Source organism: Vipera ursinii (assembly GCF_947247035.1).
Source record: "Vipera ursinii genome assembly, chromosome: 1".
Lineage (NCBI taxonomy): Eukaryota > Metazoa > Chordata > Lepidosauria > Squamata > Viperidae > Vipera > Vipera ursinii.
In genome coordinates, this window is record NC_139512.1 from 26,559,613 (window position 1) to 26,586,339 (window position 26,727).

The following is a 26,727-nucleotide window of genomic DNA, read 5'->3' on the forward strand; positions in this document are numbered from 1 at the left end:
GCATTCAGAATTCCTAACTACAGGAAGAAATATATCAGCTCAGCTACTTTCAACTTTTCCAAGTTTAGAGAAAAGGTTTAGAGATAACCTAAAATCATATTTTATTAAAAGAGTTTATATAACTCCTGGCTTTTGAGAACCATAACAATCAGTGTCTTCTTTCTATAGTAGGGCATTGTAATAATATCCAGCTGAAAGCTGTTATAACCTATTCTCAAATTTTTCTATCAGCATGGGAAGTTTAAAAGGGAACCATGTCTCCTCCACATTTCCAATGTCTAAAACTTTTGAACAAATAGTACATCAAATTATTATATATAATTGAACCTCTTGATAAGTGAGCTAGGCTTACTTTTTTGTTGAGAGCTTGTTTTTTGTCCATTTAGACATTTGGACTCCAACTCTCTTAATCAGAGAATCTGGTGTGTGCTTTTTTAAACAGATCCCATGGCTTGTTTAAGTTTGAAAACCCCTGAACTGCATTATGTGTGGGGGGGTTGGGGTTGGGGTGAGGAATAGACTCTTTGCCCTGGTTGGTCACTGTGGGTATGTGGTAATACTGGATTTCTGCCCTGCACAAGGGCACAGATTAGATTATTTCCAAATTCCTTTCCAACTTTTACAGTCTATGGTTATATGATCTTATATATATATTGGGCAGCCACATAGAGTACAGCCTTGACCTGTAATAATCTGGATGATCGCTAGACAATTATTTGGATTTTTGCAGACCAAATATGGCAGTTCTGAATATTGAGGTTACAGAATTTGGGGGAAATATATTGTGAGGAATATATTATGAAGGCTAAATGTGTACTGTGGAAAGTAGGAATTTTTTTGCAGGCATGCTATTTATTTCACATTTTAAAATATCATAACTTAAAATCAGCCAGTTACTTTTCAAAGCAACCAGCAAAATACTGCAATGATATCAAATATCAATGAAAAAAAATCAAGTAGCATTGTACAATTATAACTGATTGCTTTGTCCATCTGTACTGTAACATAATGCTGAACCATCTTCCAGTGAAGTAAATAGAACTTTTTTTGAGTTCTTCTTTTTTTTTCTGACTGTTTTGACCTGAAGGTAATCCTCAATGGATTTCTCATTTGGGTCCTCCAGTAATGTTGTCAGTAAATTAAACAGTAGTGCTATCCAAGCAAGTCCAAAGATAATCCAAATCGCTACCACAATCCGATAGCCAGGGAAGTAGAATTTGTCATGTTGCCTCCCTGGAAACACAGGAGTAAGAAGAGCTGAATAAGGCAAAATCATTTAAAAAGCTAATGCATGTTATCTGAACTTCTTCACTTAGAGGAAGAAAACTACATCCCAGGGAGGCTAAATTGCTGATGTTGTACTCTGATTAAGGGCTGTTTTAGACATAATGATAAATTATTTTATTCATGACAAATTGTTATATGTTTTTTATTACGTATGCATTTAATATTAACATTGCATTTTATTACACTGTATATATTATTAATTTTATGCCATTTTATCAGAAATTGAGCAAAATCAGTGAAAATGCAGGGTACATATTTTATATGCTATCATAATAAACAAAATAGTAATGCCTTTCTGTCTTTAATTGCATCATGATTGCACATTCTCCTTCCTTCATTTCCTCCCTCCCTGAGTTGTAAATTAGATCATGATGTTTTCTTCTAAACCAGATAAACAATGTACATCAGTGTCTTTCAACCTTGGCAACTTTAAGATGTGTGGACTTCAACTCACAGAATTCTTCAGCCAGCATTCATGCAGAATTTTCTTGTTGATGTTGGCATAGTCTGCTCCAAAGACAGGGAAGCACAAGTAGTAGAAGAGCTGGGTCTTCTCTGTTGGAAGGAATTCTTGCTTAAACTAAATGGAAGGGGATCTTCTCAAGAAGAGAAGAAAATTAGGATCTAAAAATACTAAACTTGTTTTGCTTAATGCATGACACTAGAGTATAGTTATGCCGTGTGCTGTCCGAACTCAGCCAATGGGTTCAATCTGCTAGCTGGGGAATTCTGGCAGTTGAAATCCACACATCTTTAATTACAGGTAGTCCTCAACCTACGACCACAATTGAGCCCAAACTTTATGTTGTTAAGTGAGAAGTTTGTTAAGTGAGATTTGCCCCATTTTACTACTTTTCTTGCTACATTTGTTAAGTGAATCACTGCAGTCGTTAAATTACTAACACGGTTGTTAGGTGAATCTGGTTTCCCCATTGACTTTGCTTGTCAAAAGGTCGCAAAAGGAGATCACATGACACTGCAACCGTCATAACTGTAAGTCAGTTGTCAAACAGCCGAGTAAATCACATGACTGTGGGGATGCTACAATAGTCATAAGTGTGAAAAATGGTCATGAGTCACTTTTTTCAGTGCAGTTGTAACTTCAAACAATCACTAAATGAACTGTTGCAAGTCGAGTATTACCTGCATAGTAAATGGAAGCTGATTGTTGTCGCTTTCTCAGGGATGCTGCTTCAGACCACTGAACTTAGGACTGTGCAGAGCGCACCCAGGGCTGTTCAAGTATGCAGCAACACTCCTTTGAATGTTATTCAGCAACCAGTGTCACCCACAGGCTAAAAAGGTTCCCAAGCAACCCTTGTGTTATATGGTGACCATGTTGGTTGCCGCCATGTACCTTGGATGCCCAAAATAGTTTCTTTTCACCCGTATAGCCATTGTAAAAGTCTCCTTTAGTCTCTTAACTGCATCAGAACATAATGTACCATAGGAGCCATCATGATCAAAATAGGAAGTATTGTTTTGGAAAAAGTTACAGGAAAACTTACCTATCATATAATCACCAAACCCAATGGTGCTAAGGGTAATAAATGTAAAATAAATGGCTTCACTATAGGACCAGCCCTCTATTTTTCGAATGATGACCGACGGCACACAAAGAAACACTAGTATTCCCATAACCAGGAAGAACAGAAGCGTCAAGCCCCTTGCTGTTTTCTGAAAAATGAAGAAAAAACACTGATTTGATACAAGAAAATTGCCCTTGGTACAGACAGCTGCTTTTGCCTGCTTGCTTAACTTATTTCCAGGACCTCTAGGGTCTTATATTGTCTCCTATCTAATAGAAGTACTCCTCAAGTTACAACGACATTTGGGAGCACCATTTCTGTTGCTAAGCAAAGCAGCTGCTAAGTGAGCCATGCTTGATTATAAGACTTTTTTTTGCCACACAGTTGCTAGGTGAATCACTGCAGTTGTTAAGTGAATCAGGCAGTTGTTATGCAAATTGAGTTTCCACCCATTTTGATTGCTTGTTGGAAGCCAACTGGGAAGGATGCAAATGGAGATCACATGTTCCTGGAATGACACAACGGTCGTAAATACATGTTGATTGCCACACCCCCAAATTTTGATCCTGTTACTGTGGCGGTGTTGCAACAGTTGTAAGTGTGAGGACCGTTTGTATGCTAGTTTTTTCAGTACCACTGTAACTTTGAGTGGAGACTAAATGAATGATTGTAAGTTGAGGTCTTTTTGAGTATTCATGGGCTGCATGTTATGCTTTCACTCTATTGCACAATGTTACAATGAATTTAGTGTACTGGTCTGATTGCTATCTTTTAAGCCTTCTTTAAAGATATAGAGAAATTGCCCCCCCCCTCAAGTCCGGTGCTGTCATTGGGGCAGGGCACATATTCCTGGGAGGGATAAGCAAAGAACGTTGGGAAAGGCTATACTCCCACCAGGACCATCTAAGCTAGGAGTGAAGGTCATTCCAGCTTCCCAGCTAAGTTAAGCAGATGTCTATTCAAGTAGCAGCAGCAATATAGAAAGCCTGGCAACTACAAAGGCATCATTTCAAACTGTATGTTAAAGACAGTGATAAACCACTCATATAAATTAATAAATAAATAAATAAATAAATAAATAATAATCAATTATGAATAAGATATATCTATGAGATCACCAAGAATCAAGATTGCCTTGATGACACACACCAAGTGAGAAAAATTGGGATAGCTTTGGTCCTAAGAGGAAAGGGTAAAAACAAAAAGTTAAATAATAAAAATTGGATTGTATTCTTTCATTATGTTAAGTGACAGGATTAGATGTCAAAGCTTAAGAGAAATATTTTAAGACAGGGGTATCCAACCTTGGCAACTTTAAAATTTGAGGATTTCAACTCCCAGAATTCCCCAGAATTCTGCATGAATGCTGGCTAAGGAATTCTGAGAGTTGAGGTGCACAAGTCTAAATGTTTCCAAGGTTGTATACTCCTGTTTTAGGAAGAGTTTGACAATGGAGTCACTTACAGTATTCTGCCTATTGGAGAGCTTCAGGTTGAGAGGGGAGACATTTGTGCCTAATAATTTGCTTCAAATTTATCATATTAAAGCAGAGATTAGATTAAACCTCTCTAATGGTACAATCAGATTGACTATGTACCCTGCAGCCAAAGATGGAGAAGCTCTATACAGTCAGTGAAAACAAGACCAGGAGCTGACTGTGGCTCAGACCATGAGCTTCTTGTTGCAAAATTTAGGCTTAAACTGAAGAAAGTAGGGGAAAGCACTAGGCCACTCAGGTATGAACTAAATCATATCCCTGTTGAATATACAGTAGAGGTGACATATAGATTTAAGGAATTAGATCTGATAGACAGAGTGCCTGAGGAACTATGGACGGACATTCGCAACATTGTACAAGAGGTAGCAACTAAAACCATCCCAAAGAAAAAGAAATGCAAGAAAGCAAAATGGCTGTCTGAGGAAGCTTTGCAAATAGCTGAGGGAAGGAGGGAAGCGAAAGGCAAGGGAGAAAGATACGCCCAATTGAATGCAGAATTCCAGAGAATAGTTAGAAGAGATAAGAATGCCTTCTTAAATGAACAGTGCAAAGAAATAGAAGAAAACAATAGAATAGGGAGGACTAGAGATCTCTTCAAGAAAATTGGAGAGATGAAGTGAACATTTCCTGCAAAACTGGGCATGATTAAGGACCAAAATGGCAGGGACCTAACAGAGGCAGAAGAGATTAAGAAGAGGTGGGAAAATTACACAGAAGAACTATACAAGAATGAGCTTAACGTCCCTGATAACCACGATGAGGTGGTCACTGACCTCGAGCCAGACATCCTGGAATGTGAAGTGAAGTGCACCTTAAGAAAGCTGAGCAACAACAAAGCTAGTGGAGGTGACAGTATTCCAGCTGGGCTATTCAAAATCTTAAAAGACGATGCAGTAAAAGTGCTACACTCAATTTGCCAGCAAATTTGGAAAACTCAACAGTGGCCACAGGATTGGAAAAGATCAGTTTGCATTCCAATTCCAAAGAAGGGCAGTGCCAAAGAATGTTCAAACTATCGCACCATTGCACTCATTTCACATGCTAGTAAAGTTATGCTTAAAATCCTACAAACTAGACTCCAGCAGTATGTGAATCGAGAACTACCAGAAGTACAGGCAGGATTTCGAAGAGGCAAAGGAACTATAGATCAAATTGCCAACATACGCTGAATCACGGAGAAAGCTAGGGAGTTTCAGAAAAACATCTACTTCTGCTTCATTGACTATGCTAAAGCCTTTGATTGTGTGGATCACAACAAACTGTGGCAAGTTCTTAAAGAGATGGGAGTACCAGACCATCTTATTTGTCTCTTGAGAAACCTATATGCGAGTCAAGAAGCAACAGTGAGAACTGGACATGGAACCACTGATTAGTTCAAAATTGGGAAAGAAGTCTGGCAAGGCTGTATACTGTTGCCCTGCCTATTTAACTTATATGCAGAGCACATCATGAGAAAGGCAGGGCTAGATGAATCAAAAGTTGGAATTAAGATTACCGGGAGAAATATAAACAATCTAAGATATGCAGATGATACCACTCTAATGGCAGAAAGTGAAGAGGAACTAAAGAGCCTCTTGTTGCAGGTGAAGAAGGAGAGTGCAAAAGTTGGCTTCAAACTTAATATTAAGAAAACCAAGATCAGGGCATCTGGCCCTCTCAATTCCTGGCAAATAGATGGAGATGAAATGGAGGTAGTGACAGATTTTATTTTCCTGGGCTCCAAGATCACTGCAGATGGGGACTGTAGCCAAGAAATTAAAAGACACTTGCTCCTCGGGAGGAAAGCTATGGCAAATCTAGACAGCACACTAAAAAGCAGAGACATCACCCTGCCAACAAAAGTGCGTATAGTCAAGGCTATGGTCTTCCCGGTTGCAATGTATGGCTGTGAAAGTTGGACCATAAGAAAGGCTGAGCGCCAAAGAATTGAGGCCTTTGAACTATGGTGCTGGAGAAGACTCCTGCGAGTCTCTTGGACTGCAAAGCATTCAGACCAGTCAGTCCTAGAGGAGATCAACCCTGACTGCTCTTTAGAAGGCCAGATTCTGAAGTTGAAACTCAAATACTTTGGCCACCTAATGAGAAGGAAGGACTCACTGGAGAAGAGCCTAATGCTGGGAAATATTGATGGCAGTAGAAGAAGGGGACGACAGAGAATGAGGTGGCTGGATGCAGTCATTGAAGTAGTAGGCGTGAGCTTAAGTGGACTCCAGAAGATGGTAGAGGACAGGAAGGCCTGGAGGAATGTTGTCCATGGGGTCGCGATGGGTCGGACATGACTTTGCAACTAACAACAACAAAGGTACAATCATTTGATGCAATTTGGAGTTACTTCAGTAAAACAGGAGCAGATTTCTTTTAAAATTTGAGATATTGTGCTCTGGTTTGGCCTGCATTAAATGAACCATTTGAGTTTTGCAGCCTCTGATTGTGCACATTAACTGACCCATAAATCAAATTAATGGACTAGAAATATTTTGTTTTCAGAAATGGATTTAATGAAATTACATGGCTATTCAATATATCCTGATAGCTACATCACTGTAACTTTAGTGCAGATGTGTTTTGTTGGTAATGTGCAGCGGCAAAACAGATTTAAATGGTGGTTGTTTCTGCATGACTGAAGCATGAATCACACTGTTCTTCAATTAAATTATCATCTTAAGCTCTTTGGCTTATTTTCAGAAATAATAGTGGAATAAAGTTTTATTATTATTATTTTACCTTCTTTATACCTTTCCTATACAGCCATTTAGCTAACCGTTCACAGACCATGGAGAGCATCTTGCCAACATGCTGCAAAAAGACAATATTCAGAGGAATTCCAAAGAGAGCAAAAAAGACACAGAAAAGCTGACCACCAGCCGTTTTGGGAGAGAGGTTTCCGTAGCCTGTCAAAACATGAGAGTCACAGAGAATATGCTGGTGAGCATTATGACTATATTGCAACAAAAGGTTTCCCCATTATCCTGAGCAAATGACAAAATAGAATTCCAATTAAAGATGCATATTATTTATTATTGGTCAGTACCTCCTTCCTGCCTTTGCAAGCAAGATACAGTTTAAAAAGCAATTATTTTTCCTTCAAGGATGCCATTAATTTGAAGTTTCCAGATGCCATCTTCCAGTTCCTTGAGTACTATGGGGCCTTCATTTTCTGGAACCATCCTTGATTATCAGAATAGCTGGATTTCTTTACTAGAGATATGCAACTTTTTTAGGACCAAGATAAAAAAGTGGCTGAGGCTAGAACTAAACCTAGATATTATAGGTAATTATGAGGCCTCTCTGCATGTCTTTTATCATTTTCTTCTTTGTACAAAAAGAATGACCATTCCATGGCAACTTGTGAGGGGTGTAGTGGAGTTGAGAAACAGCTCTAGTGACCAATGCCAAAATAGTTTGGGATCTTAAATAATTCACACAGATTTTAATAAGAATACTTCTATTATCAGAATATTCTCGTATTACAATAGTCCTTCAGTTGCATTGACTCACGTTTATTTGCACTCTAAGCATGCAGTTGAAATAAGCAACATGTTCTACATGGTTTAAAGAACAGACATTGTTGTTTTAGGCTGAAATCCCAAGAAGATTTAGCCAAGCAACCCAAAATAATCAGAAAACCTATTTATCTGTTCTTCTAAATGAGCTAGCCAAAAGTTAAAGTAGCCTGGGACACATCAAGTCCAAAGGCTGAGCCTTCCCAAGAGACCCACAATTTCTTGTTCACCACAATTTCAAGCAAATACTGACAATATCCCCATCAGCTGCCCTTGTATTTGTCATGCGTTTAGTAAGTGGAAGAAGATTGTTAATATGTCTCCCATGTGGAAAATATAAAATAATGATATTCTCTCATATACTAGACATGATAATGCGTAAAGAAGAAATGCATCTGCGGGAAAGTGTTTGTGGTTTTAATATAGTCCATTTAGAAGAATTGGTATGACAAGCTGAATAAAAGCTGTGAGTTTGCACAAATTTTCTTGAATTGTGCAGAAAATGTGTTCATTTATTTATTAGATTTTTATCCTTCCTTTATTACTTTGTAAGTAACTCAAGGTGGCAAAAATGCCTAATTCTCTTCCTCTTCCTATTTTTCCCACAACAACAACCCTCTGAGGTGTGTCAGGGTGAGAGAGAATGACTGGCCTAAAGTCATCCAATCAGCTTCCACATCTAAAGCAGGACTAGAACTCACAGTCTCCTGGTTTCCAGGCCAGCACTTGACCACTGCACTAAAATGGCTCTTTAGAATGTTAAAAAGTCTAAAAAAATATTTTTTAAAAAATCTAAAGTCTCTAATTTAAAAAGTTGGACTGTCATTGGGGCTAGGCTAATAGTTCATTACAGTGACCTTTCGCATCAGACAGAAGATTTTCCCACAGCAGTCTGTTTCACAACATTGCTGTATCATAACACGAGAAAACATCATGTATAGGCCTGTGAGGTTTTTGGTGAATGGAATGGGGTTAAATGGATTTTTCAAAAGTTATTTATATTTATGAGCAGTCTTTCCACAGCTTTGCATTTTATCTTAACTGTCTCCCTTTTGATAAGATCAGTCTCTTTCTACATATGGGTTAAAGCAAGTGTACTCGAAATTTCCAGTTCATGATTTTGCATCACTCTGTACATATTATATGCTGCCCTGTTTCGTATTAACTTAACAATTATCACAAAAATGAATTACAGTTTGTTTGATTTTATAAGAAAGAGGAAGATAAGGTCTGGGAGTCTGAAGCATAAAAATGACTCTTGAAACTAAGTGCAATAAATGTTTCTAAGGAAGATTATTTCAATACAATCAGTATTCAAGTGCACTGCCCCAAGTTGCTTTTGATGAGACGGTTGGCTATACAAATGTGATTAATAAATAAACAAACATTTAAGGGAGAAACATAAGCAGTTTACCTATTGTGGATAACATAGAACCCACAAAGAAGAAAGAATTGCTGAAATCCCAATTGTTGTGTTCATCAGAGAATTCATTTACTGCTGGATATATCCCCCTCCTAATGGTTTCCATCAGATTCTGCAATTAAGGTGACATTTGACATTTAAATAACCATAACTGATTATCAAATAACATTTATCTTTATATGCCTTTGCTATTAAGCTGCGTCTTCTGATTCTAGGAATGTCTACCAAATAAAATTGAACTAAAAATAAAACCTTTTCAAAATATCATAGCCTTTTCTTTAAAATGTCTAATACATACAGCTTAATACATCAATTTCATAATTAAGAAGGGAAGGGAAGGGAAGGGAAGGGAAGGGAAGGGAAGGGAAGGGAAGGAAAGGAAAGGAAAGGAAAGGAAAGGAAAGGAAAGGAAAGGAAAGGAAAGGAAAGGGAAGGGAAGGGAAGGGAAGGGAAGGGAAGGGAAGGGAAGGGAAGGAAAGGAAAGGAAAGGAAAGGAAAGGAAAGGAAAGGAAAGGAAAGGAAAGGAAAGGAAAGGAAAGGAAAGGAAAGGAAAGGAAAGGAAAGGAAAGGAAAGGAAAGGAAAGGAACTTTTGATCTGGCATCAAAAAGAATAATATGTAGTGCCAGTTGCATCTCAATGGGCTACATGAATCATACAGTAACTGAGAATGTTTCTCCTTTTCAAAGTTTCATACTGTATGAAATGTACTCATAAAAACCCTCCACTGATGATATTCAAAGCACCACAGTTTTTGGATTCATTACTTTTTGTATTCAGTTCAGAAAGAATGACCTACCTCCACAAAGATATTGACTTCTGCTGCACTGAGGGAAGTGAAGTTCTTCAGAAAGTCCTCCTTCATTTTAAAGGTGATGCCTTGTTGTAGTCTCTCAGCATCTTTTTCCAGAACCTGGAAGATGAGAGCACCCACCAGGAGATAAGCAAGGTAGCCAGCTGCTAACATACAGCTCTGTAATCTGCTGTAGATCATGGTGGCCTGTGGGAGAAAGGAAGCAAAGAACACAGAGAGGCTGGTAAACACAGCCTTATTCATAATCTTTCCAACTCTGATTAAATGAAATCCCAGCTGGACAGTTCCCATTTCCGCTTGGAATTTGAAGTAATACTATCAATCTTGTCTTTTTTCTCCACCGCAGAGCAGCTTAGGGACTTCCTAAGTAAAGCAAAATGTTGTTTCACAAACTTCCCAGGAGAATTTTGTAATTGCTCTGGCCTCACTCCCATAATTTTTTCAGTTGTTTTTTCTTTCCATGATAAACCCATTAAATGGAACTGGCTTCACAATATTTTTTGATAACACTAACAACTGCCTGGAAGCATCTTCAGTAAGAAATGCTCCAGGCAACTAGTCATTCTATCTCTTCACTTTTCCGATTCCATTTTAAAATGCAGCCCGGACTATTAAAGCTATTTTCATTATTTGCCAGGATCAAGATTCTATAAATGTTTGCAAGTCTAAACAGCTCATATAAAACTAACAGCCAATCAACACTTGCTCTTCCTGGAAAATAACTGAACACCGAGAACCAGAAGCCAATCAGTGCTCATCTGTTTCACACTTGAACACATTATTATTATGATTGGTCCCACACTCAGCCAGATATTTAGAGGGGATTTTATCCATCTATAGCATCCTTCTCAAAGACCTGGGATAGGCAAATGAGATAGTAATAACAACGTATTATTAAAATATTAACATTAAAATAAAATATTATTATTACTATATATACAATGAGAAATCAATTGTCAGCTGGCATTATATAAAAATTATGAATACAAATTATATATGAATACAATACAATACAATAGGGACGTGGTGGCTCAGTGGGTTAGGACACTGAGCTTGTCAATCAGATGGTCAGCAGTTTGGCAGGTCGAATCCCGAGTGCCGCGTAACAGAGTGAGCGCCTGTTACTCATCCCAGCTTCTGCCAACCTAGCAGTTCAAAAGCATGTAAAAATGCAAGTAGAAAATAGGGACCACTACGGTGGGAATGTAACGGCGTTCCGTGAGCCTTTGGCGTCTAGTCATGCCAGCCACATGACCACGGAGATGTCCTTGGACAAACGCTGGCTCTTTGGCTTTGAAACGGAGATGAGCACCGGCCCCTAGAGTCGGAAACGACTAGCACGCATGTGCGAGGGAACCTTTACCTTTTTTTTACAATACAATACATTTCTGCCAATTCCCATTGACTCTGAGCAATTATAAATTGTTAAAAATATTTTACAAATAACTGCAAGAAACACAAAATAAAACACATCAAGAGCCATGGTGATACTGTATTCCCTATTTTTGTCATTACAGATTAATGGGCCTCTTCTCCTGTGCCAATGGCACTCTGTATGACAAAACAGAGGAAGGTGGATATATTTCTTGCTAAAATAACAGACCATTGAAAAAGGAGGAGAAATCAGCACTGGAAGGGACCTTGGAGGTCTTCTAGTCCAACACCAAGCCTAAGGCAGGAACCCCTTATTCAATCCTGGACAAATGATTCTCCAATCTTTTCTTGAAAACTACCAGCAATGGAGCATTCACACCTTGGGGTGTCAAGCTGTTCCATGGACTAACTGTTCTCACTCTCAGGAAGTTTCTCCTTAGTTCCAGGTTGCTTCTCTCTCTGACTAGCTTCCACCCATTGCTTCTTGTTCTGCCCTCTGGTGCTTTGGAGAATAAATCGACCTCCACTTCCCTGTGACAGTCCTTCAGGTATTTGAAGATGGCTATTATGTCACCCTCTAAGTCTTCTCTTTGTTAGGCTAAACATACCTCGTTCCCTTAGCTGTTCATTATAAGATTTAGCCTCCAGAATTCTTATCATCTTTGTTGCTCTACTCTGCACTCTGTCTAAGGCCTCAGTGTCTTTTTTTATATCATGGTAATAAGAAAAATCAAAAAATAATCTCACAGCACCAGATTTTCCTTAGTGAATGTGACCTCCCAAACCTAAAAACAACCCAAAGAGAAATATTTAAGGAGAGATCGGAAAGATTATTAAAATATTCTGAAGATTATGACCAAGTTCTTTAGCTCTTCTGTCCATTAAATCTAAAACACAGCACCAATGCCGATTAACACAATTTTAGAGCATTTCCTTGAAGAGGGAGAGAAAGGAAGCAATGATAGAAATTTTCAACCTATTTTGCTCCAAAAGAACAACCAAAAGACAACTCCAACCCCTTCTCACTACTATCTGAGTAAACAGACCCCAGCAATCTCTAGAGCAGATTAATTTAATTCACTGGCTGATCCATTTCAAGCAATCTACACATCAATCGACATTGAATTGTCAATTATAACAAATATTGACAGGCATGGAAACAAATTCAGAAGGCCAGTTGACTCCATAATTAAAACTCTATATTCTGAAACTAATGTTACAAGTTAAGGTGGAATACTTTGAAAACAAAGTCACTATCCAAATACCTTATATGCCACTGGAAAAGGTCCCAAAACAGGAAAAAGAGAGGTGCATATTTATTCTTTCCTCTAACAAAAAAAACATCTCTCTGTGTCTGTCTGTCTGTCTGTCTGTCTGTCTGTCTGTCTCTGTCTCTGTCTCTGTCTCTGTCTCTCTCTCTCTCTCTTTCTCTCTCTCTCTCCATTTTCCAACAGTCCCACACAAAATGTACATGTGTGGCTTTGAGACAATATTTCTTCACTACTCAAACCTCCAAGGACATCATAATTACAATAAATGAGCATCCTATTCACACATGCACACACCAAATGATGAGAGTCAAACTGTTCTCCAGCTGTAGAATATGAAGGTTTCAAGATACAAATCCTTTGGGATTTATGAGCTGAAATTCTGAGAAAATATAAACAAGCTAATTACAGTTTGGGAGAAGATATCCTTGGGGATTCCCTGAAAACTCATAAAAACCATTTTGTGGCATTATTCAATATTTAATAAGCAACTGAAATTTGTGTTGTAAATTTCATATCAGAAAGTTCAGATTCCAATAGCTTCAAAAGCAAAAGAAATGAATTCTAATTTAATTTCACCTGAATTTCACTCTATCTCAAATCATAAATGGGTGATAGAATGTGTGCCCTCTTCATTTCTTGCTCTATCTGTTCTTTATAGGATTGCTAATCAGAGGATGCTTCCTTTTGTCTTTCTTCTTCCCAGACACAAATGCATAGAATGCATATTCTTTGATTTTTCTCCTGGTAGGAAATTTTCTAGTTTTTGCTTATCCTTACTATATATTGCCTGTTGTGTTGTGGGTTCTGAAGAGCAGGGAAGACGCCAGGCAGATGAGTACAGAAGAAACATAGCTTTATTGTAACTAAGACTGAGCTGTACTGGGGCTTTGGGGTAACGTTGCACAATATATATAGTCCACATGCTCTGAACAACCAATCAGATTGAACCCATTATTCCCACCACGTTAACTGCTGCCAGGAATAGAGACGTCCTGTCTAGGTTGCTGGAGAACCGTTAGTTCTCCAGCAGCACATGTGATTAAACCCCCAAAAGACATTGCCTATAAATAAATTTCCTTTCTCTTAAACCTCTAAAATTTGCTTCATTCATTCTTGCTCTGATTCCTTTTCTCAAGGTCATTCACAAATACAGGTGGCTGTTGACTTAAAATAGTTCATTTAGTGACTCTTTGAAGTTACAACAGCACTGAATAAAGTGACTTTTCACATTTATGACCATTGCAGCATCCCTAGAGTCACATGATAAAAATTCAGACAGTTGGCAATTGACTCATATTTATGATGGTTGCAATGTTCCGGAGTCATGGGATCACCTTCTGCAAGCTTCTGACAAGCAAAGTCAAGTGGGAAGCCAAATGGACTTAACAACCGTGTTACTAACTTAACAACTGCAGTGATTCACTTAACGTGACAAGAGAAGTCTTAAAATGGAGCAAAATTCACTTAACTGTCTTATTTAGCAACAGAAATTTTAGGCTCAATTGTGGTCATACGTTGAGGACTATCTGAATATCCAGAACATTTCAACCTTAAATGATAAGATTTTGTATTCTTTTGCAGGCAGAAGTTAGTGTTGAATATAATATTACAATATAAAACTTTGGTCCTCATTGCATTAAACATAACTCATGGCAAATTGGGAATGGCTGGGTATTGTTAGTTTATTTCTCTGATATGAAGTATCTTTTTTCGGACCATCTCTCTTTGATTACATTAATTGGATTATTGGTTTTTAGATTCTTATTCTAAAAGTTTTGTTACAGGGTTTATTTTTAATCTTTCACTGTCTGAAACTCTTAGCTGATATCAGATACCAAATTTATATCTATAAATGTAAATAATTCTATTTTTATGTATTCATCAAATTTAGAAACTATTCTTGTCCCTCAAAGAGCTACTCTTGCTTGAACTTTAGAACGAGGCATGTTTTTATTTAATTTCTGCAAAATGTTAAAGATGTGCTCGTTTGTCTTTAAAGACTGCTAATTTATATTGACAAATACTGTATAAGTTTATTTTATATATTATTACTTATTCTAAAAGAAAACATCATATTGAAAAGTTGGAAAGATGACCATACTGATGTGCTACTGATGTGCTCAACAGAAGAAGGAAAAGCTGCAGATTGGCTCATGTTACCCAATTACACTTTTAAATCAAGATGAGCTGCAATTTTAACCAAATTTTAACCAAAAGGATCAACAACATTAGTATCTCACTTATGCTTGTACACAACCGGACTGATTCTATTCACAGGATATGAAATATGAGTCATCATGGTCATTAATTCTACACCTAAGGCTTTAACTGATATGCACTCAAGATGTTTGAAGATTAAGTTGGCTTCAGAATTAGAATTCAGGAATATTTTATAAGTTAGAAGGATATATGCTAGTTCAAGAGTCATTCTTAGCACTGAGGGGCATTATTTTAGACCATGGGTGTCAAACTGACAGCCTGAGGGCCAGATGCACCACATGCAGGCCACACCCACCCTGGCTCCCTAAGGCAAAAACATTGTGATACGTCACAATACATCACATGACACAATCAAATTTGACATCTGTGCTTTAGACCAATTAAACTGAGCAGAGTGATAAGAAGGCTCCTGTTCTTTCTACTGTTTGCAACTGAAGTAAAGCCATAGTCTACATTTTACAACCTAGGACTCTGATAGTAGCCATGGTGGCAAAACATGTATAGTAACACCTTCCAACATGGACAAAATACATCAATAGTGCAGGTATGTAATTTGCATCATTTGAAAATGTCAACCTTCCTAGGTAAACCAGAGAGGAAACACAACGAGATTAACGAATTCTATTCTGTCATAAGTCTACATGAATAGAATCCTGAAAGTCTGAATGCACAAACTTCCCACCACCATTCTCAACTGCTTGATCCATTAGGGTAGGTCCTTCCTAAGTTTCTTTCCCTGGCCGTTAAGACCAGGGCTTTTTTTCTCATAGAACGCTCAGAACGGAGTTCCGGCACCTTTTTTGGATGGAACCTTGTAGGGTAGGCAAGGCAGGTTGTATGACATGTGTGAGTTCCGGCACCTTTTTCTTTTACAAAAAAAGCACTGGTTAAGACACTGGAGCTCCTGCCTTTCCTGTCTGTTTACTAGGCAGCATCTTCTCCTCTCTTTCCCCAAGGTCATTCATACAAGACATCCATTACACCAATTCACAAACCTGCATATATATATTTGCCTCTCTACACTTGCCCCCCATATATTTTCCTCCCCTGGTTGGACACCCAATCTGTTAAGAATTTCTTCACAAGCTACAATCATTAATACTAAAAATAAATACCATCAACTAAACAATTTTGTATTGACATAGTGTATATATTTTTATTTCCAATCCAATCCAATAAATGGTATTCTATATACATTCCATATAATCTTGGTATGCAAAAATATAGGAAAAGAAATTAAATATAGAAACTAAAAGATACACAGAATACATAGCTCATTTAAAACTTACCTTTTGCTGAATCAAATCTCTAAGAATTATTATCCTTAATGATATAGAACAACTTTAAGTTGAAATTCTATCTTCTCACACTGGTTAAAGGGGAATATGATCAAAATGAAGAGGGGGAAAAAAACCTTCCCAAGTTATAGGAAAATCTGAGATAATTAAAATGATACTTCCCAAATTATTATTTTTCAATACTAAATTATTACTTCTATCTAAGAACAAGCTTTCTGAATGGAATAGTGTGAGAAATTGTATTAGATTTGCCAGTTCTGTTTTAAACTGTTTAAAGCATCAAGGAGGCTTTGCTGTACCTAATCTGAAGTTTGATTTTGATGCATTTCAACTAAATCAATTAATGCATCTGTGTCACCATTATCTGTATGCTAATGGAACTATCTCCTGGGACATAGCTGATACAGTAATTGGAAATATGCACTCTTCCCTTTTACAGTGGTAAATTGCTTTTCAATAAAATGCATTACTAAATGGTTTAATGGCCAAGCAACTGCAGATGAAATCTTTAGTTCCTTTTTTCCCCTCCTTTGATTTTCTTTTAGATCATCCCAACTACCTATATAAAGATAACTCTTTACTATATAAAGATTGAATGCATACAAAAACTTTTAGGTTAAAAGATTGTTTCCACAGTGAAAATGCTTTTACTGAGATAAGCAAGATGGACTGCATGCAATATGGATACAATAATTTCAAATTATAGCCATTGCTTCTATTTTAATTAAACAACAGGGAATTTTTGAGAATTTATGCCTACCTGCAATTAATCAACTTAGTTGAATGGATTCATCCCTTTATAGAGGTTTAACTAATATTGTAAACACATCTCTTTCAAAGCTAAAACTGACTTGGGAACTATAACTTGACAAACCAATCATTTATGAGCAATGGCATTAGATCAGGGGTGTCAAACTGGTGGTCTGCAGGCCAGATGCATCACATGCAGGCCACACCCACCAGGCTCCACAAAGGCAAAAAAGTCACAATAAGTCACAATACCTCACATGACGCTATCGAGTTTGACACCTGTGCATTAGAATATATTTTTTGTAAAACTACATCTGCTCAAATTAGAGAAGCAACTATAAAATGACATCACAAACAGCACTAAACATGAAATTTATTACAGTCAGAGACCATCAAGATGGCTGGGAAATTCTGGGAGTTGAACTCCATACATCTTAAAGATGCTGAGGTTGAGAAACACTGGTTTAGAGAAATATGGGATCTCAATGAATCTATGGCTTGAAATGTATTGTTGCGAGTACATGGGTCATAAGATAGCACTTTGCCAATGTTTTATGCTCTTTAAAGAGATCTTCAGGTACTTATAGCACAAACTTATTTTCTATTTCTTGGTTGGCTTGCTTAGTTATTATTATACTACTTTGTTATCAACATTGCCTGAACCATACATAACAATTTGAAAACTACAACAACACAATAATATAGCAAGAGACAAAACAACAGGGCTAAATCCATAAGATTTAGCTAAAGATACTCAGAAAGGTCAATGGGGGAAACTAACAATACCTCTGAATATGGCAATATTGTGTGGATCAAGATTGTCTTCTTGATATGTTGGAGGTCTATCAGGAGTTTAAAAAGACAATAGAGGAATTATTGACAGAGTCCAGGAGAAGGGCCTTCTCTGTCATTGCATCTGCCCTCTGCAACATCTTGCCCCAGGAGTGAGGTCCACTCCAACCCTCCTGCCCTGCTCTAACTGCCTAAAGACTGGGCTCTGCCAGTTGGTTTGGGGCTCCAAAGGAGGGGATTCTTGTTGGAGGTGGTTGATAGTGTAATGTATTGGCCTCAACTGTTGATATCACTTGCTTAATGTGTGACCTTAATTGCTGTATTTAAGTGTAGGATTGCTTACCTGTTTCTGTTACTGCAACCTAGACTGTCTGTCTCCAAGCTGATAATTATGTTTGAGGCAGGAAACTCTTACTTTAAACCTATTGGTTGCCACCTAGAGGCGAACTGTATATATAGCTGTTCAGCAGCCTCTAGGGCTGCTTCTGTTGTTAGTTAATAAACTTGCTTGCTGTTTCAACACTCTGCCTCGTCAATGCCTAACTGAACTAAGAACATAACAGATACATTAATATCAGATCCCACCTCCTCCCTGTTCACCCTACCTCTGCCCTCCCCATCTTTTAGCTATTATATTTTGTATTTTTATATTTTTGTAGTATTTTATTTATATAGTTTTATCTTTTAATATTGTAAGCCACACAGAGTTACCCTGGAGTAAGATGGGCATCCAATAAATTTAATAAATAAAGTTTTATATAGCTGCTGATCTGGCCTGCTGTTTAACGGATTTTCTTTATTCCTGTTATTATTAGGTTAGTTTTTTCTCTGTAAATGTGGGAAATAATGGAAGCACATCTTAACCAACCCTGCACTGGTACCACACTCACTTTCACAGATCCATTGTTACTTGAGTCCTCTTGAATTCCCAAGTTCAGCTTTCAGTGTCTGCTGAGAAACTTGGCATCACCCTTTAACTGTATAACTATTTGGTAGGGGCAGTATATCTGTGAGGTCGTGGGCCTATTGCCCTTTTTATGGACCTGCTTACCTGTACCCCTAGGCCTCTGTGAGGTCATCCTTGTACACCAACTGGGCAGCATATAATTATGTCAGAAAAACTAATATACATTTGATGGAGATGATCTTATACAGGGAAAAGTTGGGAATGTTTTAGCAGGGATGAACCTTATTTTTAGAGCAATGAGTTAGTTAAAAAAAACTAAAATCAATACAAGCCTTCCTTCCTTTCTTAGGTTTAGCTACACAACTGAAGTTATAATATCTGAATATATTATAAGTTATATCCATAGTATTAGTCCCTGCATTTCTTTAGGTGATAATATGCTTTGTGTTGTATACTGGGTTCGTTGCGCAGGAATGAAGACGTGGCGAGTGAGTTCAGCAAAGATCATGGTTTATTGCTTGCAGGATCTGAACTAGAGAACAGGGCTGCAGATGCAGCAATTTATACCCTGGCCCCTAGGCGGCGGCCAATAGGTTTGAAGCAACCTATTGCTGCCTAGGGGCAACCAATGGCAGCACTGGAGACGGGTTTTCTGAGATGCTGGGAGCCATTAGCTAGCTCCCTGCTCTAGCAACCTACCAGCCATTACCACGTGGTGTTAACAAGCAAACCCAATATATTACACCCCTCCCCCCTTAGAACGAACAACACTATAGCAACAATAGAAAGTAATTACAGCAATACACTTTACAAAGACTTAACACTGGTGTGAATAGGTTCCACTTAGCAGCACAATAAAGTACTTACAACATTATAGCTCCATTGTCCATTACAATCTTATAAGTCAGAATTAAATACGAGTGTGCATACAACATTATAGCTTTATTATTACAGAACAAAATCTTTCAGATAAGCAGGAGGTTTGCGTGGCCTTGTTGAACGCCTGGGGGAAACAGGCACGTCCTGGCCTACCAGCTTGCCCGCCGGGCTGGGTAGACCAGTGTCTCTTAGTTCAAGTGATTTGGAGTGGCTCGGTGCTCTCTGGGTGGACTTTCCAGGTTGGCCCACCCCAGAGTCAGTTTGTTCAGCAGAGTTAGCACAGCGGCTGTAGCCATCAGGTTGGCTTTCTCCATCAGGGGACCCATGTTGCACATCCGGGCTCCCCTCCTCTACGGCCAACTCCTCGTTGCTTGGGCTGTGTGAGCCTTCAGAGTCTATGCATGGGCCAGCTTGGCTGCTGATTTGTGGACCTTGGTAAGGACTTGTGACGAAGTCCTCGCTTTGTGGCCATTCTGGGAAACGCTTCCTAAGGTGATCAATGTGGCATCGGACAACTCGCCTGCCCTCCAGCCCCACTTCGTAAGAGAGGGGGCCTGACGTTTTAGTAATTTTTCCAGGCACCCACAAATTCCCATGCCCATAGTTCCTGGCCCACACCTCATCACCCACTTGCAGCCCCCTCGGGGGTTTTGGGCACAAAGCTTCTGCTGCCACCCTATCTGGGTGCAACCTGTCCAGTTTTGTGATCAGTCGCCTCCCCCAGCGCAGCTCTGCTGGGCTTTTCCCTGTAGCTGTGCAGGGCATGGAATGCTGGCAAAGTAAAAAATCTGCCAATCTGTGATGCCAGTCCCCAGTCACTATACACTTCAGTGACTCTTTTGTGGTCCTGATCATGTGTTCAGCTTGACCATTAGAAGAAGGGTGAAACGGGCCCGACGTTGTGTGCCTGATGAGATTTGCTCTCAGGAATGCCTGAAATTCTGCCACTGTAAATTGGGTTCCATTGTCGGATACTATGATGTCTGGCAGCCCATGTGTGGCAAAGAGTTTCCTAAGCACCTGGATGGTCCTAGCAGTAGTCATGTTAGCAATTGGAATTACTTCAAGCCATTTAGAGTGGCTGTCGACCACTATAAGGAAGAACTGTCCCTGAAAAGGCCCAGCAAAGTCTATGTGAATTCTAGACCAGGGAGTGTGAGTCTCCTCCCACCTGTGAACTGGAGCATATGGCATTTCAGGCCTTGATTGTTGGCATGTGTAACATCCATGCACCTGGGCTTCAATTGCTTTGTCTAAACCTGGCCACCATAAGTAGCTTCTAGCTAAAGCTTTCATACGGACAATACCCGGATGACCTTCATGCAGTGATTGTAAGACCCTGTCTCTTAGTGAGATGGGGACTATGACCCTGTTCCCCCATAGGATACAACCCTTGTGAGCTGATAGCTTGTGTCTTCTAGTAAAATAACTCTGAAATTCAGGGCCTGGGCTCTTATCTAGCCACCCTGTGTGTAACCAAGAAAGCACTCTACTTAGTGTCTTATCAGCTGTTGTTTCTGCAGCTATGTCCCCAGCATGGAGGGGAAACTCTGGCAAGTCCTGAATGGACAATATGCGGGCTGCTGGGGCTGGATCTGGTTCGATTTGTGGCAGTGGAAGCCTACTCAGGCCGTCTGCATGGCCCATTTCTTTGCCGGGTTTGTGAATCAACTTAAATGTGTATGCTGATAAAAAAATAGACCTTCTCAGCATTCTAGGGGATAATATATGGGGTGTCTGTCTGTGGTGAATAACCTCACTAGCAGTTTGTGCTCTGTGAAGACCGTGAAGTCCCTGCCATACAAGTAGTCATGGAATTTTTTAACTCCATCTACCACGGCCAATGCCTCCTTGTCAATTTGAGCGTAGTTACGCTCAGCAGAAGACACTGTCCTCAAATAAAATGCAATGGGAACTTGGGTTCCATCTTTCTCTAAGTGACTCAAGACTGCACCAACCCCATATGGGGATGCGTCACATAGTAAGCAGACTGGTTTAGACTCCCTGAAATGAGTGATAGTGAAACTGACCGACAGAAGTGCCTTCAGGTTCTAAAAACTTTTTTCATGAATACTGGTCCACTTCCAAGAAGCTTTTTTATCTAAGAGCCTGTGAAGCAGCTCTGCCACTGCGGCCTTGTTAGGAAGGAATGCGTGGTAGACATTGAGGAGGCCCAAGAATGCTTGCAGCTCTCCTTTTGTTTTAGGGCTAGGTGCCATCTGAATGGCCTTTACTTTGGATTCAGCTGGGTGGATGCCATTAGCATCAATGCGAAACCCCAAAAATTCAGTTGAGGGAACCCCAATACTGCATTTGCTCTTTTTTAGTTTGAGGCCTGCTTCATGCAACCTCTGCAGGACGGCTCTGAGCCTCCTTGCTAGCACTTCTGTGGATTCTCCGGCAATAAGCACGTCATCAAAATAGGGGCAAACCCCTGGAATGCCTTTGAGTGTGCGTTCTATGATTCCCTGAAAAATGCCCGGGGCTACACTGACCCCAAATTACAAGCGCTTTACTCTGAAAGCCCCCCTGTGGGTCACAATTGTCTGTGCTGCAGCCATGGCCTCATCAACAGGTAGTTGCTGGTAGGCCTGTGCCAAATCTAATTTCGCAAAAGTGATGCCACCCTGCAAAGATGCCAGGATGTGGCTCACCACTGGGACTGGGTATGTGTGCTGTTTAAGGGTCCAGTTAATTGTGCATTTGTAGTCTGCGCATACTCTGACTTCCCCATTGGCTTTAAGTGGTGTTACAATAGGAGTTTCCCACTCCCCACCATCTACTGGTTGCAAAATGCCCTGTTCCACAAGCTTGTCCATTTCCATGTCTATTTTGTGCTTGAGGGCAAAGAGGACCCTGCGAGGCTTAATCCTGATGGGAACCACGTTTGGGTCTAGTTTGAATGTTATTGGCGGGCCCGTGTAAGTTCCTAGAGCTGAATCAAATATGTCTGCAAAGTCCTCGCAAACTGATGCTAGACTCGCAACTTGTGTCCGGTTGATACGTTACTTGGATGCCTAGTGTATCAAACCAATCCAGCCCAATTAGGCTCGTTCTCTGGCGCCCTACTACAACAACATCCAGGTGCCCTGAAAACCCCTTAAATTTAACGGCCAAGGTGGCTTCACCCTTGACTACGACTTTTGCGTTCTGAAAATCTGTTAAAAGTATATCAGAGGGCCTCAGCTTGGCCCATCTCCTACTGCGACTGCACATGAAATTAAATGTGTCCAGAGAAATAATGGAAACGGCGGAGCCTGTGTCCAGCTCCATCTTGCAGCTCCACCTGAACTCTGTACTTGGGTTTAAGGGGGCAGTACGGTACGGCAGACACTTCTACGGCTTGAGCAAAACCCCATGCTGAACAGCCCCGGTACCTCTCCTGGTCGGATCTTCCAACTGGCGATTCGATGGCCGGTCCCTCTGGCAACCTCTGCAAATGAATGCGATGTGGCCAGTTTTTCCGCAGGCCCGGCATGTGGCTGTCCAGAACCTGCAGTCCGAGTGTTGGTGGCAGCCGCCACAACCTGGACATCTAGGCAAGAGATCTGCCTTGTAATTAGTCTCTTGTCGCTTGCTGTTGCAGAGCTGCTGGTTGGGTTGTCTGTGCAACTTATCGACTTTGTCATCTTCTTCGGAGTCCTCGGTGAGTTCTGTGTCCTCGTGGTGGATGGCTTCTTCACGTTATGTCGTTCTGGCGGGCTGGATCATTCGGACAGCTCCACCAGCAGCTTCGTCTGCCATGACTTCATTCTGGGCATCAGCAAACAACAGGACTTCTCTTGCAAAAAGTTTCTGCTGCAGCTCTCTGTTGCAGAGGCCGCAGACAAGCCGGTCTCGAAGTCGCTCTTCGACGTCTGAAAATCAACACAGGTGTGTGGCCTGCCTCAAGGCCGCAATGTATTTCAATGTGGTCTCTCCCGGCTGCTGTATTCGCTGTTCGAAGGCGTAGTGCCATGTAATCACCAACATCTTTGGTTGGAAGTGTTCTCCGAGCTTCTTCTTCAGTTCGGCGTAGGATACAGATTCCAATGGCGTGGGCGCAAACAGGTTTTCAGCCAGATCGAAAGTTGCTGGGCCGCACACACAAAGCAGCGTGGCAGCCTTCAGTCCATCCTCTGCAACCTGGTTCTCCTGAAGGTAGTTCTCGACCTGGGACAGGTATGGCCCATCCTTCTGGTTGCTTGATGTCGAATTCTCGCAGCCTTCCGACCTTGGGCATTCTGTTGGTCTTCGTGGCTGGATCTCAGCATCTTCAACTCCTGCCTCTCCGTTGCCCAGGGACTGGCCCTCTGAGCGTGTGGTCGCTAGCGTGGCTTAGCTAACTGACCATAGGAGGGGGGATTTGCTTTTCCCACCAGGCGTGCACTGCCTCTCCCCTAGTGACTTTCAGCTTCGATGGAGAAGCAGGATCCCACCTTCGTCGCCAGTGTTGTGTACTGGGTTTGTTGCGCAGGAATGAAGATGAGGCGAGTGAGTTCAGCAAAGATTATGGTTTATTGCTTGCAGGATCTGAACTGGAGAACAGGGCTGCAGATGCAGCAATTTATACCCTGGCCCCTAGGTGACAGCCAATAGGTTTGAAGCAACCTATTGCCACCTAGGGGCAACCAATGGCAGCGCTGGAGATGGGTTTTCTGAGATGCTGGGAGCCGTTAGCTAGCTCTCTGCTCTAGCAGCCTACCAGCTGTTACCATGTGGTGTTAACAAGCAAGCCCAATACATTACACTTTGCTTGATTTTGGCTTTGATTAAATCCTCAAGCACCATAAATCTGGTATACTCCAGAAATCGTGGCATACTGTCAGTCCCTAAATTCGGCCCAGCAGCTCAAGCAAGAACACTGCTGGGCATCCAGGGAGACAATCTAACTTCAAAAGCAAAGCCTCACATGCAGTTAACTATGGAATTGTATCATAGTTTCCAGCAGACATATCATATAGCAATAGCCATCCCATGTCACATACAGTACCCCAAACTCTCAGCTGATGACATGGCTGAAAAGTAGAGAGGCACTTTTCAGAGTGATATACATCACTCCACATGAACCCATGATAATTCAATCAAGGTCTATTTTCTCTTTCCCAGTAAGGTTGTTAATGAGAAGAGATTTCAATAGAAGAGTGTCATGGGTCCAATGAATAAGACAAATCAAACAGATTGCAGGCATATTATTTATCTAAAAAGTCTTAGTAATGAGACATAACAGCGGCACTCATGGAGGAATGCCAGAATCTGAAATCTCCTCCTCCCAAACCCATGATACACACACACAATCCCCGCCCTTATCTATGTCTGGAGCTCAAGAGTTGAACTGGGGAATCCTTGATGTTCTCTGAGTTTGGTTGTTTGCTTTCAGATGTTTCTTTATCTGACATCATCATCAGGTAACATCATCACTGTTGATGTTCAGCACTGAAGATGTTACCTAGTCAGTTATGACTAGGCAATGAACCATCCGCAAGCAAACAACCAAGCTCCCAAAAGAGATTTATTAATTAAGGGTTGACCTGGAGTTCAAACCCAGATCTTCCCTGCTCTACTCCCGTAACTGAAGTAACCTCCCCCCCATGCCAAATGAATTGACTAATGGCAGGAGGCAAGCAAGAAAGTGAAGATTGCACAGAAGAAATAGAAAGGCTTGTCCACCCAGTGACACTTGACAGTGAGATGGGCAACGTATATATTTAATAACTAAACAAATAACACCCTACCATTTCCTAATGGTGTGAGGCAGAAGAGTGGGCTTCATTTCCAAGCATTGCCTAGAACTATAGATAAATGCAGCTTGTACCCAGCATCGTGTGATCAGCAGGAATGTATTTATCATTAATTTTAATTAATAAGGGAAAGGCTCAGAAATGGGATGTAAAACTGAAGCACAGAAGAAAAATTAGCCCCTCTAGGAAAATGAAACCAGAAAACAAAGTTTGTGATACCTGAAAGAGTGTTTCCACACCAAAGGCTTATTGAATAAGTTGCAACGAAATTTTTGGAGAAGTTTTCCAGATAAAAAAGATTAGAGTACCAGAATCCTTTTCCAAGCAGGTTCCATATGTGAGGCTTGATTATCTAAAGTAAAGCCAGAAGATTTATTAAACCCCAAAGAACAATTCCACTGGTGAAGAATAAGTCTAAAGCTACTTTGTTAATATTAAATATTAATATGTTAATATATATATAAATCCAGATTATGACAGAGTTCAGATATTAGCTAAAGCAAGGTTTGTTTTAGCAATGGTTTGCTGAGCTGAGCACAGAGGCCAAAGTCACATTAAGCTTTCAATGCTTGAACAAAACATACTTTCATATGATTAGAATTCATGAGGGTGATGTCAAGATGTTTCCTGTTGCAATCTCAACATTAAATTAAAAAAAAATCTTTTTGGTTTTTTTCAATGCGCAAAATCTGACAGAATTGCCAAGTCTTGCATAATTTCAACTTTGTGTGTGATCTTCTGAAATTTCAGCAATTTTATATGAGATCACGCAAGAGTTTGGTGAACTTGATGAAATGTTAGTAAATGAAAAAGTGACACTGAATAGTATGTTGAACACTGATGATGTTACCTAATCAGTAAATGAAATGCCTGCAAGCAAACATCCAAACTCAGAGATCACCGACAACTCTTCATGTTGACACATAGACAATTCTGGCTGTGTTTATCATACAACTCCAGTCATTTTGATATTTAAATTAGTGTTTGCCCATCAAATTACTCCGAAGTGTGTCATACCTGAGGATGTTGCTGACTCCTCTTGACCCATATCCTCATTGCCCATCAACTTCGCTCATAGAACAAACATATCCAAGTGACTCAATTGTATTGGATGTCGGGAATTTGAGGAAACCTTCCTTTGTATTTAGAATCACAGCCTAAATATATGAAGAACAGGTTGGGAAATTCTAGCTAAACTTTTCAGACTGCCCAGTCTTGTGAACCAAAGCACTTGTGAACCAAAGCTCACTTCATTAGATGTCTTTCTTTTGTGAACTGTAGCCCATGAAAGCTGAATAACTTAATAACAGAATTGGAAGGGGCTTTGGTATAGGGTCTTCTGCTCAAGCAGAAGACCCTATACCTTTTTCAGACAAATGGCTGTCCAATCTCTTCTTAAAAACCTCCAGTGATGGAGTGCCCACAACTTCTGGAGGCAAGCTGTTCCACTGATTGTTTTCACTA

At 40.1% G+C, this 26,727-nt stretch overlaps 1 pseudogene across 1 annotated transcript; it reads right to left on the reverse strand.

Annotated features, from left to right (window-relative positions):
* Positions 1-970: 970 nt before the first annotated feature.
* Positions 971-26,319, reverse strand: LOC310632440 (potassium channel, subfamily K, member 16-like; annotated as a pseudogene). The gene is made up of 7 exons: positions 26,281-26,319; positions 25,258-25,308; positions 10,038-10,238; positions 9,232-9,352; positions 7,039-7,205; positions 2,796-2,964; positions 971-1,233 (listed from the first exon to the last, which is right to left on the reverse strand). The product of its transcript is annotated as a potassium channel, subfamily K, member 16-like (transcript).
* Positions 26,320-26,727: the final 408 nt, after the last annotated feature.